Source organism: Syngnathus scovelli, unplaced genomic scaffold, assembly GCF_024217435.2.
Source record: "Syngnathus scovelli strain Florida unplaced genomic scaffold, RoL_Ssco_1.2 HiC_scaffold_89, whole genome shotgun sequence".
In the NCBI taxonomy this organism is placed as follows: Eukaryota; Metazoa; Chordata; class Actinopteri; order Syngnathiformes; family Syngnathidae; genus Syngnathus; species Syngnathus scovelli.
Genome location: NW_026061673.1, coordinates 7501 through 20153, shown reverse-complemented (window position 1 = coordinate 20153; position 12653 = coordinate 7501).

Sequence of the window (12653 nt, the reverse complement as noted above, 5' to 3'; positions counted from 1 at the left end):
TTTGAAAATTTTTGAGAAATGTGGCACTTTGAAAATTTTTGAGAAATGTGGCACTTAGAAAATTTTCTCTCTCTCTCTGGAAGTGCCGTGCCTTCTTCAGTTCTGCTATCCGAGCAGGGGACGCTTGCTGGCGGCCGTTACCAGCGCTCGGACCAGGCCCAATTGATTTGCATGGAAAACAATTGCGTCCCCCATGCTCGTTCTGACTATATTTTGCGAAAGGGGGGTAAAGTGATGAGTACACTAAGTGGGGGGACCAACCCATGTACTCTAGAAAAAGTACATGGGTTGACAAAAGACCAGTTCGTACTGCACCCCTGGTACCCAAACCCCTGGTACCTTTAGGCACTTAGAAAAATTTCGCCCAAATTTGGAGGTCGCTCCAGGGGAAGAGGCCGAATTTTCGCCTATTACGGCCGACCGCGGGAACCAGCCGAGGCGGACGCTTTTCGGCGCAAGAGCCGTTGGCACTTAGAAAATATTCGCTAAACTTCAAAGGACCTCCAGGGGAAGAGGCCGAATTGTCACTTTTTCTGGCCGACATCGGGAACCAGCCGAGTCGGACTCTTTACGGCGGAGCAGCCGTTGGCACTTAGAAAATATTCGCCAAACTCGGCCGGACTTCCAGGGGAAGAGGCCGAATTGTCACTTGTTCTGCCCGACATCGGGAACCAGCCGAGTCGGACACTTTAAGGCGGAGCAGCCGTTGGCACTTAGAAAATATTCGCCAAACTTGAACGGACCTCCAGGGGAAGAGGCCGAATTTTCACCTGTTCTGGCCGACATCGGGAACCAGCCGAGTCGGACGCTTTTCGGCGCAAGAGCCGTTGGAACTTAGAAAATATTCGCTAAACTTCAAAGGACCTCCAGGGGAAGAGGCCGAATTGTCACTTGTTCTGGCCGACATCGGGAACCAGCCGAGTCGGACTCTTTACGGCGGAGCAGCCGTTGGCACTTAGAAAATATTCGCCAAACTCGGCCGGACTTCCAGGGGAAGAGGCCGAATTGTCACTTGTTCTGCCCGACATCGGGAACCAGCCGAGTCGGACACTTTAAGGCGGAGCAGCCGTTGGCACTTAGAAAATATTCGCCAAACTTGAACGGACCTCCAGGGGAAGAGGCCGAATTTTCACCTGTTCTGGCCGACATCGGGAACCAGCCGAGTCGGACGCTTTAAGGCGGAGCAGCCGTTGGCACTTAGAAAATATTCGTTAAACTTGAAAGGACCTCCAGGGGAAGAGGCCGAATTGTCACTTGTTCTGGCCGACATCGGGAACCAGCCGAGTCGGACGCTTTAAGGCGGAGCAGCCGTCGGCACTTAGAAAATATTCGTTAAACTTGAAAAGACCTCCAGGGGAAGAGGCCGAATTGTCACTTGTTCTGGCCGACATCGGGAACCAGACGAGTCGGGCCCTTTAAGGCTGAGCAGCCCTTGGCACTTAGGAAATATTTGCCTTAACTCGGCCGGACTTCCAGGGGAAGAGGCCGGATTTTCACTTGTTCTGGCCAACATCGGGAACCAGCCGAGTCGGACACTTAAAGGCTGAGCAGCCGTTGGCACTTAGGAAATATTTGCCTTAACTCGGCCGGACTTCCAGGGGAAGAGGCCGGATTTTCACTTGTTCTGGCCGACATCGGGAACCAGCCGAGTCGGACACTTTAAGGCTGAGCAGCCGTTGGCACTTAGGAAATATTTGCCTTAACTCGGCCGGACTTCCAGGGGAAGAGGCCGATTTTTCACTTGTTCTGGCCGACCGGGGGAACCAGCCGAGTCGGACACTTTACGGCGGAGCAGCCGTTGGCACTTAGGAAATATTCGCCAAAATGTTCCGGACCTCCAGGGGAAGAGGCCAAATTTTCACTTGTTCTGGCCGACCGGGTGAACCGGCCGAGGCGGACACTTTACGGCGGAGCAGCCGTTGGCACTTAGGAAATATTCGCCAAAATGTTCCGGACCTCCAGGGGAAGAGGCCAAATTTTCACTTGTTCTGGCCGACCGGGTGAACCGGCCGAGGCGGACACTTTACGGCGGAGCAGCCGTTGGCACTTAGGAAATATTCGCCAAAATGTTCCGGACCTCCAGGGGAAGAGGCCGAATTTTCACTTGTTCTGGCCGACCGGGGGAACCAGCCGAGGCGGACACTTTACGGCGGAGCAGCCGTTGGCACTTAGGAAATATTCGCCAAAATGTTCCGGACCTCCAGGGGAAGAGGCCGAATTTTCGCTCGTTCGGGCCGACCGGGAGAACCAGCCGAGGCGGACACTTTACGGCGGTTGAGCCGTTGGCACTTAGAAATTATTCAGACTTCCATCAAACACACATCGGCCTTTTGCCGTCACTGCCCGGGATGGGCACCGTGGTAGCTCGGACAGTTCGCGTGACAGCTTCCGCTGGCACTTAGACAATTTTTAAAATGAAAATAAACAGTTCTGCACATACGTGCCGACTATATTTTGCGAAATGGGGGTAAAGTGATGAGTACACTAAGTGGGGGGACCAAGTACATAAAGCCCACCCCTGGTACCTCAGAGAGGCCGAATTGACACATTTTGTGTCCGACCGCGGGAACCAGCCGAGGCGGACGCTTTTCGGCGCAAGAGCCGTTGGCACTTAGAAAATATTCGTTAATCTTGAACGGACCTCCAGGGGAAGAGGCCGAATTTTCACTTGTTCTGGCCGACATCGGGAACCAGCCGAGGCGGACGCTTTTCGGCGCAAGAGCCGTTGGCACTTAGAAAATATTCGTTAATCGTGAACGGACCTCCAGGGGAAGAGGCCGAATTTTCACTTGTTCTGGCCGACATCGGGAACCAGCCGAGGCGGACGCCTTTCGGCGCAAGAGCCGTTGGCACTTAGAAAATATTCGTTAATCTTGAACGGACCTCCAGGGGAAGAGGCCGAATTTTCACTTGTTCTGGCCGACATCGGGAACCAGCCGAAGCGGACGCTTTACGGCGGAGCAGCCGTTGGCACTTAGAAAATATTCGTTAATCTTGAACGGACCTCCAGGGGAAGAGGCCGAATTTTCACTTGTTCTGGCCGACATCGGGAACCAGCCGAGTCGGACGCTTTTCGGCGCAAGAGCCGTTGGCACTTAGAAAATATTCGTTAATCTTGAACGGACCTACAGGGGAAGAGGCCGAATTTTCACTTGTTCTGGCCGACATCGGGAACCAGCCGAGTCGGACTCTTTACGGCGGAACAGCCGTTGGCACTTAGGAAATATTCGCCGAACTCGGCCGGACTTCCAGGGGAAGAGGCCGAATTTTCACTTGTTCTGGCCGACATCGGGAACCAGCCGAGGCGGACGCTTTTCGGCGCAAGAGCCGTTGGCACTTAGAAAATATTCGTTAATCTTGAACGGACCTCCAGGGGAAGAGGCCGAATTTTCGCTCGTTCGGGCCGACCGGAGGAACCAGCCGGGTCGGACACGTTACGGCGCAACAGCCGTTGGCACTTTGAAAATATTCGCCAAAATGTTCCGGACCTCCAGGGGAAGAGGCCGTATTTTCGCTCGTTCGGGCCGACCGGAGGAACCGGCCGGGTCGGACACGTTACGGCGCAACAGCCGTTAGCACTTAGAAATTATTCGTTAAACTTGAACGGACCTCCAGGGTTAAGAGGCCGAATTTTCGCTCGTTCGGGCCGACCGGAGGAACCAGCCGGGTCGGACACTTTACGGCCCAACAGCCGTTGGCACTTTGAAAATATTCGCCAAAGTCGTCCGGACCTCCAGGGGAAGAGGCCGAATTTTCGCTCGTTCGGGCCGACCGGAGGAACCAGCCGGGTCGGACACTTTACGGCGGAACGGCCGTTGGCACTTTGAAAATATTCGCCAAAATGTTCCGGACCTCCAGGGGAAGAGGCCGAATTTTCGCTCGTTCGGGCCGACCGGAGGAACCGGCCGGGTCGGACACGTTACGGCGCAACAGCCGTTGGCACTTTGAAAATATTCGCCAAAATGTTCCGGACCTCCAGGGGAAGAGGCCGAATTTTCGCTCGTTCGGGCCGACCGGAGGAACCAGCCGGGTCGGACACTTTACGGCCCAACAGCCGTTGGCACTTTGAAAATATTCGCCAAAGTCGTCCGGACCTCCAGGGGAAGAGGCCGAATTTTCGCTCGTTCAGGCCGACCGGAGGAACCAGCCGGGTCGGACACGTTACGGCGCAACAGCCGTTCGCACTTAGAAAATATTCGCCAAAGTCGTCCGGACCTCCAGGGGAAGAGGCCGAATTTTCGCTCGTTCGGGCCGACCGGAGGAACCAGCCGGGTCGGACACGTTACGGCGGAACAGCCGTTGGCACTTTGAAAATATTCGCCAAAATGTTCCGGACCTCCAGGGGAAGAGGCCGAATTTTCGCTCGTTCGGGCCGACCGGGAGAACCAGCCGAGGCGGACACTTTACGGCGGTTGAGCCGTTGGCACTTAGAAATTATTCAGACTTCCATCAAACACACATCGGCCTTTTGCCGTCACTGCCCGGGATGGGCACCGTGGTAGCTCGGACAGTTCGTGTGACAGCTTCCGCTGGCACTTAGAAAATTTTTAAAATGAAAATAAACAGTTCTGCACATACGTGCCGACTATATTTTGCGAAAGGGGGGTAAAGTGATGAGTACACTAACTGGGGGGACCAAGTACATAAAGCCTACCCCTGGTACCTCAGAGAGGCCGAATTTTCGAATTCTGAGGCCGAGCTGGGGAACCAGACGAGGCGGACACTTTTCCGAGCGAGAGCCGATGGCACTTAGAAAATTTTCGGCTAAGTCGGCAGGACTTCCAGAGCGAGAGGCCGAATATTCGTCATCTGTGGCCGACCGGGGAACCAGCGAAGGCGGATAGGCGGTCACGGAGGTCCCGCCGGCTGGTCCGCGGGCCAATTTGGGTCCCGTAATTTAGCGGTCGCGGTCCGGAATCCACGCCGAGCGGGGAACCAGCGGAGGCGGATAGGCGGTCACGGAGGTCCCGCCGGCTGGTCCGCGGGCCAATTGGGGTCCCGTAAGTTAGCGGTCGCGGCCCGGAATTCGCGCCGGCCGGGGAACCAGCGCAGGCGGATAGGCGGTCACGGAGGTCCCGCCGGCTGGTCCGCGGGCCAATCGGGGTCCCGTAAGTTAGCGGTCGCGGCCCGGAATTCGCGCCGGCCGGGGAACCAGCGCAGGCGGATAGGCGGTCACGGAGGTCCCGCCGGCTGGTCCGCGGGCCAATCGGGGTCCCGTAAGTTAGCGGTCGCGGCCCGGAATTCGCGCCGGCCGGGGAACCAGCGCAGGCGGATAGGCGGTCACGGAGGTCCCGCCGGCTGGTCCGCGGGCCAATCGGGGTCCCGTAAGTTAGCGGTCGCGGCCCGGAATTCGCGCCGGCCGGGGAACCAGCGCAGGCGGATAGGCGGTCACGGAGGTCCCGCCGGCTGGTCCGCGGGCCAATCGGGGTCCCGTAAGTTAGCGGTCGCGGCCCGGAATTCGCGCCGGCCGGGGAACCAGCGCAGGCGGATAGGCGGTCACGGAGGTCCCGCCGGCTGGTCCGCGGGCCAATCGGGGTCCCGTAAGTTAGCGGTCGCGGCCCGGAATTCGCGCCGGCCGGGGAACCAGCGCAGGCGGATAGGCGGTCACGGAGGTCCCGCCGGCTGGTCCGCGGGCCAATCGGGGTCCCGTAAGTTAGCGGTCGCGGCCCGGAATCCGCGCCGGCCCGCAGCCACCGCCAGGCGGATAGGCTGTCACGGAGGTCCCGCCGGCCGGTCCGCGGGGGGAACTGCGCCCTCTGGCGGACACGCCATTGTAAATGAATGGGGTTTGGCACTTAGTGCATTTTTCGCCGAAGCCGACGAGCGCTCCGGGCGAGGAGGCCGGATTCTCGCCATCCGTGGCCGGCCGGGGAACCGGCCAAGGCGGATAGGCGGTCACGGGGGTCCCGCCGGCTGGTCCGCGGGCCAATTGGGGTCCCGTAAGTTAGCGGTCGCGGCCCGGAATCCGCGCCGGCCAGCAGCCACCGGGAGGCGGATAGGCTGTCACGGAGGTCCCGCCGGCTGGTCCGCGGGCCATTTAGGGTCCCGCGAGTGAGCGGTCGCGGTCCGGAATCCAGGCCGGCCAGGAGGCACCGCCAGGCGGATAGGCGGTCACGGAGGTCCCGCCAGCTGGTCCGCGGGCCATTTATGGTCCCGTAAGTTAGCGGTCGCGGCCCGGAATGCACGCCGGCCAGGAGGCACCGCCAGGCGGGTAGGCTGTCACGGAGGTCCCGCCGGCCGGTCCGCGGGCCAATTACCTCCAGCCGAGCGGATATGAACTTTATTAGCACCTTCTACGAGATGGCGGAGCCTTATTCGACAACCAGCACCTCGGCTTAGCATTTTCCACGGCCCGCTGATCTTCCAGAAGACGTCCAGCCGGTTTCCTCCTCACATTTTAAGCCGGCCGAGGCTTCCGGCACCCCGGCTAAGCTTTCTCCACGGCCCGCTGAGCTTCCAGGGGACCTCCGGCCGGTTCTCCCGGTGCCTCGCGCCTCGCTTTGTGAGCCGGCCGAGGCTTCCAGCACCTCGGCTGAGCGTTTCCCACGGCCCGCTGAGCTTCCAGGGGACCTCCAGCCGGTTCTCCCGGTGCCTCGCGCCTCGCTTTGTGAGCCGGCCGAGGCTTCCAGCACCTCGGCTGAGCGTTTCCCACGGCCCGCTGAGCTTCCAGGGTACCTCCAGCCGGTTCTCCCGGTGCCTCGCGCCTCGCTTTGAGAGCCGGCCGAGGCTTCCAGCACCTCGGCTGAGCGTTTTCGGCGGCCCGTTGCTCTCCCGGAGGTCGCAACGGGGAGTTACCTCCCTCTCGCGGACACGGCGAGTAAATACACCGCCTCTCGCACTTGGCGCACACTCACTCGCATTGCTACGCCTCCCGTGGCACTTTAAGCGGCCGAACGGCGGGAGTAACTACGACTCTCTTAAGGTAGGCTCACTTGACTATTTATTCATGTATTTATTTATTTTTGACGGTTCGCGGAGGCGATGACGCTCCGCGCGGGTAAACGGCGGGAGTAACTGTGACTCTCTTAAGGTAGGCTCACTTGACATCTATTTATTTATGTATTTATTTATTTTTGACGGTTCGCGGAGGCGATGACGCTCCGCGCGGGTAAACGGCGGGAGTAACTGTGACTCTCTTAAGGTAGGCTCACTTGACATCTATTTATTTATGTATTTATTTATTTTTGACGGTTCGCGGAGGCGATGACGCTCCGCGCGGGTAAACGGCGGGAGTAACTGTGACTCTCTTAAGGTAGGCTCACTTGACATCTATTTATTTATGTATTTATTTATTTTTGACGGTTCGCGGAGGCGATGACGCTCCGCGCGGGTAAACGGCGGGAGTAACTGTGACTCTCTTAAGGTAGGCTCACTTGACATCTATTTATTTATGTATTTATTTATTTTTGACGGTTCGCGGAGGCGATGACGCTCCGCGCGGGTAAACGGCGGGAGTAACTGTGACTCTCTTAAGGTAGGCTCACTTGACATCTATTTATTTATGTATTTATTTATTTTTGACGGTTCGCGGAGGCGATGACGCTCCGCGCGGGTAAACGGCGGGAGTAACTGTGACTCTCTTAAGGTAGGCTCACTTGACATCTATTTATTTATGTATTTATTTATTTTTGACGGTTCGCGGAGGCGATGACGCTCCGCGCGGGTAAACGGCGGGAGTAACTGTGACTCTCTTAAGGTAGGCTCACTTGACATCTATTTATTTATGTATTTATTTATTTTTGACGGTTCGCGGAGGCGATGACGCTCCGCGCGGGTAAACGGCGGGAGTAACTGTGACTCTCTTAAGGTAGGCTCACTTGACATTTATTTATTTATGAATTTATTTATTTTTGACGGTTCGCGGAGGCGATGACGCTCCGCGCGGGTAAACGGCGGGAGTAACTGTGACTCTCTTAAGGTAGCCTGACTCGACGTCTTTTTCAACGGTGGCTGGAGGACCCGGGCGGTTCTCGGGGGTGCGTCGCTCCTCACTTTTGACGCCCGAGGAGGCTCCCGGCACCTCGGCTACGCGTTTTCGGCGGCCCGCTGAGCTTCCAGAAGACCTCCAGCCGGTTCTCCCGGTGCTTTCCTCCTCACGTTTTAAGCCGGCCGAGGCTCCCGGCACCCCGGCCAAGCGTTTCCCACGGCCCGCTGAGCTTCCAGGGGACCTCCGGCCGGTTCTCCGCGCGCTTTCCTCCTCACTTTTAAGCCGGCCGAGGCTTCCGGCACCCCGGCCAAGCGTTTCCCACGTCCCGCTGAGCTTCCAGGGGACCTCCGGCCGGTTCTCCGCGCGCTTTCCTCCTCACATTTTAAGCCGGCCGAGGCTCCAGGCACCCCGGCTAAGCTTTCTCCACGGCCCGCTGAGCTTCCAGGGGACCTCCGGCCGGTTCTCCGCGCGCTTTCCTCCTCACTTTTAAGCCGGCCGAGGCTTCCGGCACCCCGGCCAAGCCTTTCCCACGGCCCGCTGAGCTTCCAGGGGACATCCAGCCGGTTCTCCGCGCGCCCCCCTCCTAACTCGACGCCCGAGGAGGCTCCAGGCACCCCGGCCGAGCCTTTTCGGCGGCCCGCTGATCTCCCGGAGGTCGCAACGGGGAATTGCCTCCCTCTCGCGGACACGGCGCGTAAATGCACCGCCTCTCGCACTTTGCGCACACTCACTCGCATCGCTACGCCTCCCGTGGCACTTTAAGCGACCGGGACCACCGCGAGCGCGGGCGATGACTAAGAGGCTCCCCGGCCGGCCTCGCGGAGCTCCGACGCTCCCCCGCGGGACTTCCGGCGGCCGGCCGGAGCCTCGGCACGGCTGCCGCACTCCCTAATAACACCCCGCGGACCCCCGCGAGCCGAACGCTCGCTGCCGCGGGCGACCCGTGCCAAGGCGGACGCGTGACGGCGCGGGAGCCCTCGGCACTATATCACGGTCACGTATGTAGTCAAATCGTGTAAAATCACCGTTAGTTTATTCATAATATAGGTAATAATTAAATAAATATTAACATCGCGTATATCATTAATAAACACATGTATGTATTTATTTAATAATTAAATAAATATTAACATCGCGTATAATCATGCGCAATACTTCGTGGCCGACCGGGGAACCGGCGAAGGCGGACGCATCGCGGCGCGAGAGCCGTTGGCACTTTGGAAAAATAAATAAATAAATAAATAAATAAATAATAATTCGCCGACCGGGCTCCGGGGGGAGAGGCCGATTTTTGGCCGTTCGTGGCCGACCGGGGAACCGGCGAAGGCGGACGCATCGCGGCGCGAGAGCCGTTGGCACTTTGGAAAAATAAATAAATAAATAAATAAATAATTCGCCGACCGGGCTCCGGGGCAAGAGGCCGAATTTTCGCTCGTTCGGGCCGACCGGGGAACCGGCGAAGGCGGACGCAGCGCGGCGCGAGAGCCGTTGGCACTTTGAAAAAAAAAAAAAAAAAAAAAATTCGCCCACCGGGCTCCGGGGGAAGAGGCCGGCTTTTCGCCGTTCGCGGCCGACCGGGGAACCGGCGAAAGCGGACGCGCTCTCTAACGAGCCCCGCCGGCCGGAGGAAGTGCGCCCTCTGGCGGACACGCCGTTGTAAATGAATGGGGTTTGGCACTTAGTGCATTTTTCGCCCAAGTCGAAGCGCGCTCCGGGCGAGGAGGCCGGATTCTCGCCACCCGTGGCCGGCCGGGGAACCGGCCAAGGCGGACGCGCTCTCTAACGAGCCCCGCCGGCCGGAGGAAGTGCGCCCTCTGGCGGACACGCCGTTGTAAATGAATGGGGTTTGGCACTTGGTGCATTTTTCGCCCAAGTCGAAGCGCGCTCCGGGCGAGGAGGCCGGATTCTCGCCACCCGTGGCCGGCCGGGGAACCGGCGAAGGCGGATAGGCTTTCACGGAGGATCCGCCGGCTGGTCCGCGGGCCGATTAGGGTCCCGCGAGTGAGCGGTGGCGGTCCGGAATCCAGGCCGGCCAGGAGGCACCGCCAGGCGGATAGGCTTTCACGGAGGAGCCGCCGGCTGGTCCGCGGGCCGTTTAGGGTCCCGCGAGTGAGCGGTGGCGGTCCGGAATCCAGGCCGGCCAGGAGGCACCGCCAGGCGGATAGGCTTTCACGGAGGACCCGCCGGCTGGTCCGCGGGCCGTTTAGGGTCCCGCGAGTGAGCGGTCGCGGTCCGGAATCCAGGCCGGCCAGGAGGCACCGCCAGGCGGATAGGCTTTCACGGAGGACCCGCCGGCTGGTCCGCGGGCCGTTTAGGCTCCCGTAAGTTAGCGGTCGCGGTCCGGAATACAGGCCGTCCAGGAGGCACTGCCAGGCGGATACACTCTCTAACGAGCCCCGCCGGCTGGTCCGCCGGGGGAAGTGCGCCCTCTGGCGGACACGCCGTTGTAAATGAATGGGGTTTGGCACTTAGTGCATTTTTCGACCAGCGGCAACGCAGGCTGACGGGCGGCCGCTTCCACGGGCCGGTACTACTCTACGGAGGCGCTAGCCGCCTCCGGTGGGGGCCGTGTGATCTCGCTGGATGCCCGAGGACCTTCCGCGAGGCCCGGCCGCAGCTTTTACGCGCGCCCGGTCCTATTACCTGGTGGAAGCTGGAGGCCGGGGCTCCGCAGCTCGCCGCCCGGGGACCTTCCGCGAGGCCCGGCCGCAGCTTTTACGCACCACCGCTGCTATTCTCTGGCTCCGGCTTCGTCCCGGAGGGTGCTTGGGGAACGGCGGCGCACACCGCGAACGGCCGGTGGCGGTCGGCTGGTGGCGGTCGGCTGGTGGCTGTCGGCTGGTGGCGGTCGGGGGTGGCGCTTGGGGATGGCGCTTGGGGATGGTGGCTGTCGGCTGGTGGCGGTCGGCTGGTGGCGGTCGGCTGGTGGCGGTCGGCTGGTGGCGGTCGGGGGTGGCGCTTGGGGATGGCGCTTGGGGATGGTGGCTGTCGGCTGGTGGCGGTCGGCTGGTGGCGGTCGGGGGGTGGCGGTCGGGGATGGCGCTTGGGGATGGTGGCTGTCGCCTTGTGGCGGTCGGCTGGTGGCGGTCGCCTTGTGGCGGTCGCCTTGTGGCGGTCGGGGATGGCGCTTGGGGATGGTGGCTGTCGCCTTGTGGCGGTCGGCTGGTGGCGGTCGCCTTGTGGCGGTCGCCTTGTGGCGGTCGGGGATGGCGCTTGGGGATGGTGGCTGTCGCCTTGTGGCGGTCGGCTGGTGGCGGTCGGCTGGTGGCGGTCGGGGGGTGGCGGTCGGGGATGGCGCTTGGGGATGGTGGCTGTCGCCTTGTGGCGGTCGGGGGGTGGCGGTCGGGGATGGCGCTTGGGGATGGTGGCTGTCGCCTTGTGGCGGTCGGCTGGTGGCGGTCGGCTGGTGGCGGTCGGCTGGTGGCGGTCGGGGGGTGGCGGTCGGGGGTGGCGCTTGGGGATGGTGGCTGTCGCCTTGTGGCGGTCGGCTGGTGGCGGTCGCCTTGTGGCGGTCGGGGGGCGGCGGTCGGGGGTGGCGCTTGGGGATGGTGGCTGTCGGCTGGTGGCGGTCGGCTGGTGGCGGTCGGCTGGTGGCGGTCGGCTGGTGGCGGTCGGGGGTGGCGCTTGGGGATGGCGCTTGGGGATGGTGGCTGTCGCCTTGTGGCGGTCGGCTGGTGGCGGTCGCCTTGTGGCGGTCGGGGATGGCGCTTGGGGATGGTGGCTGTCGCCTTGTGGCGGTCGCCTTGTGGCGGTCGCCTTGTGGCGGTCGGGGATGGCGCTTGGGGATGGTGGCTGTCGCCTTGTGGCGGTCGGCGGTGGTGGTTTGGGACCGGCGTCCGGCGCAAAGTGCGTGTTGCGCGGGCCGGAGAAAATTTAGGCCAGGGGCCCGCCGCTGGAGAAATTTTTAGGTACCAGGGGTGGATTTTTTTTGTCACCGCAGGAGGGGGACGTTGCCTCCGTCCGTGTCCGACGGAAAGTGCGTGTTGCGCGGGCCGGAGAAAGTTTAGGCCAGGGGCCCGCCGCTGGAGAAATTTTTAGGTACCAGGGGTGGATTTTTTTTGTCACCGCAGGAGGGGGACGTTGCCTCCGTCGGTGTCCGGCGGAAAGTGCGTGTTGCGCGGCCCGGAGAAAGTTTAGGCCCGGGGCCCGCCGCTGGAGGAATTTTTAGGTACCAGGAGCGGATGTACTTACTTCCACAGCGCCCGCGCGCTCCCGGCCGGTGTCCGAGGATGCTGCCTCATCCCCGGACGCGCCTCTTACGCACGCCCGCTGTCATCCTCCGGAGACTGAGTTCCACTTAGTGGAGGCTACGTTCCACTTGGGGGAGGCTGCCTACTCCCGGCTGACGCCCGAGGATGCTGCCTCATCCCCGGACGCGCCTCTTACGCACGCCCGGTGTCATCCTCCGATCACTAAGTTCCACTTGGAGGTTCACAAGACGGGCGCGGACGCACACCCACGCCCGGCCAGAGTGACCGAGAGGCGGACATACGTTATCTTACGCACGCCCGCTGACATCCTCCGACGACTAAGTTCCGCTTGCGGGAGGCTGCCTCCTCCCGCCCGCCGCCCGGGGATGCTGCCTCATCCCCGGACGAGCCTCTTACGCACGCCCGCTGTCATCATCCAACAACTAAGTTCCGCTTGCGGGAGGCTGCCTCCTCCCGCCCGCCGCCCGGGGATGCTGCCTCATCCCCGGACGAGACTCTTACGCACGCCCGCTGTC